At 40.8% G+C, this 6,117-nt stretch overlaps 1 protein-coding gene across 5 annotated transcripts in view; it reads right to left on the bottom strand.

Annotated features, from left to right (window-relative positions):
* Positions 1 to 926: 926 nt before the first annotated feature.
* The window catches only part of LOC126473876 (uncharacterized), a 320,808-nt gene continuing 315,617 nt past the window's right edge, over positions 927 to 6,117 (bottom strand). For all 5 annotated transcript variants that reach the window (XM_050101208.1, XM_050101209.1, XM_050101211.1 and 2 more), the window contains one exon: positions 927 to 1,705. The gene's annotated coding sequence lies outside the window, so the exon portion shown is untranslated. The remainder of the gene's footprint in view (positions 1,706 to 6,117) is intronic.

Here is a 6,117-nt window from a genome sequence, read left to right as displayed (position 1 = left end):
TACGATGGGTAATAATGATGTCTGGTCTGTAAGAGTGGAGATTTGCCACAGCATCAGATTTTGAACAACAAGCACACTCACCACATCCAGAATGAAGACAAATGCCATGGCAATTCTTTAATATGTAATACTCAGGTGAAAGTGCGTCTCTCAATGTGAAATTAACACTATGAAGTAAGTGCACACACGTACACTGGTAGCAACTAGCATGTTGACCATTAGCGGCTCGTGCTTAGCTGCCAAACCTACTAGTGCACGGCCGCAAAACCCGGTAGTAAGACCGCTGCAAACTGAACATTACTGTCAGCACGCTAAATTCAAATATGTAATTAACTATCGTATTATGTATATAATTTTTTAATTTCTTGTAAAACTCTAACATACATAGGATAAGCTGACATATCCATTCCATTAAATAAAAGAGAAGTTTACAAATACAGGGCATCGACCCATGTCGACAAATGTAAATATAAGTTATGTACGTGCAAAAACACTGCACGTCTCCATACTATGTCAATGTACAGTGTGGGGGCAATTGTGTAGGTACATGGTGAAAGACCCCCCTGATATGGTAAAGTTAAAATTTATTAAAAAATGAAGCAGTGTTAATGACAGAATCGAAAACCAGCCAAAAGTGTCAGCAAAGACATTAATTATGAATGCACAGTAAGGCGCAGATAAATGAACAAACACCATCATTCACTTCTTTGTGCATGATTCTGTCTCACTCTCTCATATGTGGAAGCATGGTTAGAAAAGACGCAAGGTAAAGTGAATGAACAATAGCACAATTTCGTACACACAAAACATTTAATAATAATGCAACTGTACTATCCTTTAATTTTTCCATTTTAATTATATATATCCATTTTTTATTATTATAATACAGCTAATATCTTCTGTTTAGTCCCGCTTCGGTCAAAAACAGGTTTCAATCAACAAATTTAAACATTGGGTGCTGCTACTTTCAAACTGTACAAGTAGTTTGTCCAGTATTTCTTCAGCATTACTGCACGCCATCACGACTCAAGCAACTGGTCTGCTTAGCACACTTTCTATCAAACTTGTTGCTTTCTCACCATCCTTTTGCCATTCTGCATACACTGCCTGTTGTTCAGTTGTCAGTTCTTGTGACAACAGCACACATTCACACCTACTGTTAATAATGTTCTCACGTTCCTATCAATGAAGCACTGTAGACACATGCCATTTCCATTTTCCCCAGCTGCCAGGCCCTTCAAGTATATTAGTATTCACTTCATAATTGCAATTAGTAGCCACGTTCTTAAGGATGGTTCCCCTTATTGTACAACTTGTTTCAACAAAAAATTTCCTCTAGCAACACTAACTGGATTGGGTCAATCTTCTTCTACAACTATGATTTGTTCATTTTGACATGGGATGGCCCCATAACATGTTGTAAATTATTAAGTTCAACCAACATGGTTTCAGTTACAAAAGGTTTATTAACATTGTACAAGACGAAACTATTCAATAACAGAAGTAATTACAAAGAGTTTTTACAACAAAAATCAAAAATATTTCAAATGTACCATGGAACAGTACTTTACAATGAACCTTCATGCATTTTCCATTTTATTGTATCAGTTATTACTCAATTAATGATCTAGTCATACATCCAACACAACACTTGATCAGGAAATTACAGTGTCACAACTATGGGGTCACTGAAGGTGACTGCAGTCTGAAACAGAGAACAGTCAACACGAAGTGTTCTGAATGACATTGACATAACAATCAGTACTTGGGGGTCTGTAGCCAACTTATCAACCTGTTACTATAGATACTCTAGTGGGGACTCATAACATACTAATTTCTGTAGGTTACCAATTAATAATAAGATTTCTACATTTGCGGCCTCAGGTGCTACTCTCAATGTTAGTATTGGCTCTTGTATCTATGTGAAATGTGGACAATAAGCAGTTAAGACAAGGTGAGGATAGAAACTTTAGAAGTACACCACTACAGAAGAACCTTGAAGATTAGATGGGTAAGATTGTTTAACTAATGAGGTGGTACTGAATCGAACTGAGGAGAAAAGAAACTTATGGTACAACCGAATCAGTCGATAGGACACTTCTGGAGGCATCAAGGAATAATCAGTTTGTTAATGGATGGAAGTGTGGATTGGAAGGTGGGGGGATGAAGGGACTGTAGAGGGAGACCTAGGCATGAACTCATTATGCTGGTTGAAATGGGTGAAGGCTGCAGTGGTTGTTGAGAGCTGAGGTGGCTAGCACAGGATAAACTAGTGTGAAGAGCTGCATTACACAGTCTTTGGTCTGAAGGTAACAACAACAACAGCAACAACAGGGAAGGAAGGGAGGAGGGAAGAAAGATTAGGTTTTATGCTTTATCAGTGATGAGTTCATTACAGAAAGAGTGTAAGTTCAAGTTCAAGGAGTATGTATGGAATCTTTTTTATGAACTATGAAATACTGATTAAAGCCATAGAAATTGCATAAAGGTAGGGAAATTAAGCAGACTGGACCTTTACAAGGTCTGTTCAACAAATCCCAGAACATTTGTAATTTCACGCCAATGGTGTGTTGGAGCGAAATGTGGTTGGCATCCCTGCACACGCCTTTGTTTAATGCATAACTGCAGAAGTTTCATCATTGTATGTCTGTTAGTCATTTCTCTGAGCTGTATTGAGTAGAACATTGTTTTGCAGAGTTCGTAAATTTCAAGAGGGCAGTGTTAGAGAAGTAATGCGTCTGTATTAAATTTTGCGTGGAACTCAAGAAAACCTTTACAGAGACACACCTAATGATGCGGGTTGCCTACTGTGATGAGTGCTTAAGCTATATTTGGTGCTACAAATGGTTCACACGGTTTAAAAATGACCAGATGAAAGTTAAAGATTGACTGTCATTCAGGACACCCTTCGACATCAACTGGTGATGCTCATGTCAGGAATGTCAACGAAATTGTGCCTGCCAATAGAAGACTGACTGTCCAAGAGATTGCAAAAGAATGTAACATTTTGGTTGGATCCTGTCACGAAATCCTGACACAGTATCTTGGAATGCATTGTGTTGCTGCCAAGTTCATCCCACAGCTCTGAGTCATAAGACCAGAAAGAACCTTTAGACCTTTGCCTCACAATCTGTGAACAGCTTTTGGATTGTGCAAATGAGAATGTTGTGTTCCTTAAGAGAACCATAACTGGTGATGAAATGTGGGTCTATGGTTATTAGTTGAGACCAAGGTTCAGTCTTCACAATGGATCAGAAAAGGTTCTCCGAGAACAAAAAAGGCTTGTCAAATGTCAAAGCCATGCTGATAGTTTTCTTTGATGTTGAAGGATTAATTTATCATGAATTCGTGCCTTAGGGACCAATTGTTAATCAATGGTACTATCAGGACATCTTGCGAGGCCTGCGAGAAAATGAGAGAAGGAAATGTCCTGAAATGTGGCAAGACAATTCATGGCTCTTGTGTCACGATAGTACACCTGCACTTTCATTCCTGTTGGTGGGCGGCTATCGCTAAAAAACAAAATCAATGAGCTGCCACATCCTCCGTACTCTCCACACCTGTCCCCTGTGGACTTTGTTTTAGTTCCAAAGTTGAAAACCCCGTTGTAAGGATAAAGATTGCAATGATAGATGAGATAAAAGAAAATTTGCAGACAGCACTTTGCACAATCCAGCAAGAGGCATATCAAGACTGATTCCAGAAGTGAAAACAGCATTGTGACTGGTGTATCAATTGTGGAGGAGAGTGTTTTGAATGAGACCATGTACAATAAGTAAAAGGTAAGTGTAGAAAGATTTTGTGGCCATATTTCAAGATTTTTTTGAACAGATCTGATATATGTTGAAACAACCATAAGTTGTTGAGTTTTTCTAAAGTAGCATTAGGTAACAACTGATTGAAGTAAGTGCAGGAAATACTATAAAAAATGAACAGGAAGCTTTGAGAGATGAATAGTGAAGGCAGCAGAGGAACAACAAGGCAAAAGGCGAGGCCCAGTAAGAATCCTTGGCTAACACATGACATACTTAATATAACTGATGAAAGGAGAAAATATAAAAATGCAACAATCAACACAGGCAAAAGGGAATATACACCTAAAAATGTGAGTGCCTGACACTGCACAACTACAAAGCACAAATGTGTAGAGGAGAGATGCAAAGCTGTTGAAACATGCAGAACTGTAGGTATGGTAAATGCCACATACAGGAAGATTACAAAAGCTTAGGAGAGAAGATAAGCAGCTGCAAGAACACCGAGAATTAAGCGGCAGTTACCACCAAGAAAAAAGGGATGGCTGAAAAATGGAAGGAATATACAGAAGGGCTCAATTAAGAAAGAGACTTGAAGACAATAGTATGGAAAGGAAAGAGGAAGTGTACGAAGATGAAATGGGAGACACAAATGCGGGAAGTATTCATCAGACTACTCAAAGACTTGAAACTATGTACATGGAGTACACAATATCCTCTTGGTATTATTAAGGTCCTTGGGAGGACCAACCACTACAAAACTGTTCCATGTGGTATAAGAATATATGAGACAGATGAATACCTTCAGACTTCAAGAAAAATGTGATAACATCAGCAGTATGTCATCAAAGAATTTAATTAATTATTCAAGTTTGCTGGACTCATGACTAAGTTCCAAGAGCTCAGAATTTTTTGTTTACTTTTACTGAGAGGTTGCTCTCCTCTCTCTCTCTCTCTCTCTCTCTCCTCTGAATGAGATGGAGAAGATATTGACTAGTTCTGTTTACCTGGTTGTGGAGTTACACTCATTTTTCATACTTGCATGTATGCATATGCACCTTCACCACAACATGTCTGCCCACAGAGGAGTTTGGTAGTTCAGTGGGTTTTTTTTAACTGTGCTATCGGTACGGATAAATAAAACTAAGGAGTAATTAGTACACTGCTGGCCACCGTAAATGCAACACCAAGAAAGACAAGAGGTAGCACAACAAAATTTATTTTGTAGATAACATGTTGACCAAGTATCAAATGATTACGTTTACAGACATCTGTGACATGTGGTTCCTGCCAGAATCAGTAGCCAGAGTAGCCGCCATTGTTGGAGGTCACCGCTGCCACACGTCTTGGCATTGAGTCAAAGAGACGTTGGATGTGTTCCTGGGGTACAGCAGCCCAAGCAGCTTCCACACGTTGCCAAAGATCATCTGGTGTGGCAGCTGGGGATGTAATCTGGGTCACTCGTTGAGCAACCATGGACCACATGTTTTCTATCGGCGAAAGATCCAGAGAGCGAGCCGGCCAGGGAAGCACTTCAATCTGGTTATTGACGAAGAACCTTTGGACAATGCGTGCCACGTGTGGTCGCACATTATCCTGTTGAAATATGGCTGTGGCCGAGCCCTGAAGGTAAGGAAGGACAACTGGCTCCAGCACCTCGGATATGTAGCGCCGGCTATTTAAAGTACCGGCAATGCGTACTAGAGGCGTGCGAGAGTAATATCCAATACCGCCCCATACCATAATACCCGGTGCAAGACCAGTGTGGCGGTGCATAATGCAGCTGTCCAGCATCCTCTCTCCACGGTGTCTCCACACTCGAATCCGACCATCATGGTGCTGCAGACAGAAGCGTGCCTCGTCAGTAAAGACAACGTCATTCCATTCTGCCATCCACATCGGTCTGTCATCACACCATTGGCGACAGAGACGTCTGTGGTTCTGCATCAATGGTAGACGAAGCAATGGACGTCTTGCAGACAGACAACTCTGCTGTAAACGGCATCGAATGGTACGCGCAGACACTGGATGATGAGTTACAGACGCAATGTGCTGTGCTATGGTTCGGGATGTCACTGAGCGATCCATCACTGCCATGCGCACAATTTGCCTATCAGCACGTGCAGTGGTGCACCGAGGTGAATGCGATCGACCATGTCGGTCTGTCGTACCCTCCTGCATCCAACGGTCACATATCCGCATTACCGTTGTTTGGTTTGGTCCAACACGACTAGCGATAATCCACAATCTTGGTAAGCCACTATCATTCCTCTGTCGAACTCGGATACTTGATCAAACGATGTTCGCTGCTGTCTACGAGGCATAACTGATCGTCTTGTGAAACAACCACAAGGTAAACACATGT

The sequence above is a fragment of the Schistocerca serialis genome, chromosome 4 (genome assembly GCF_023864345.2).
Source record: "Schistocerca serialis cubense isolate TAMUIC-IGC-003099 chromosome 4, iqSchSeri2.2, whole genome shotgun sequence".
Taxonomy (NCBI): Eukaryota; Metazoa; Arthropoda; class Insecta; order Orthoptera; family Acrididae; genus Schistocerca; species Schistocerca serialis.
This window is presented reverse-complemented; position numbering and strand designations above follow the sequence as displayed.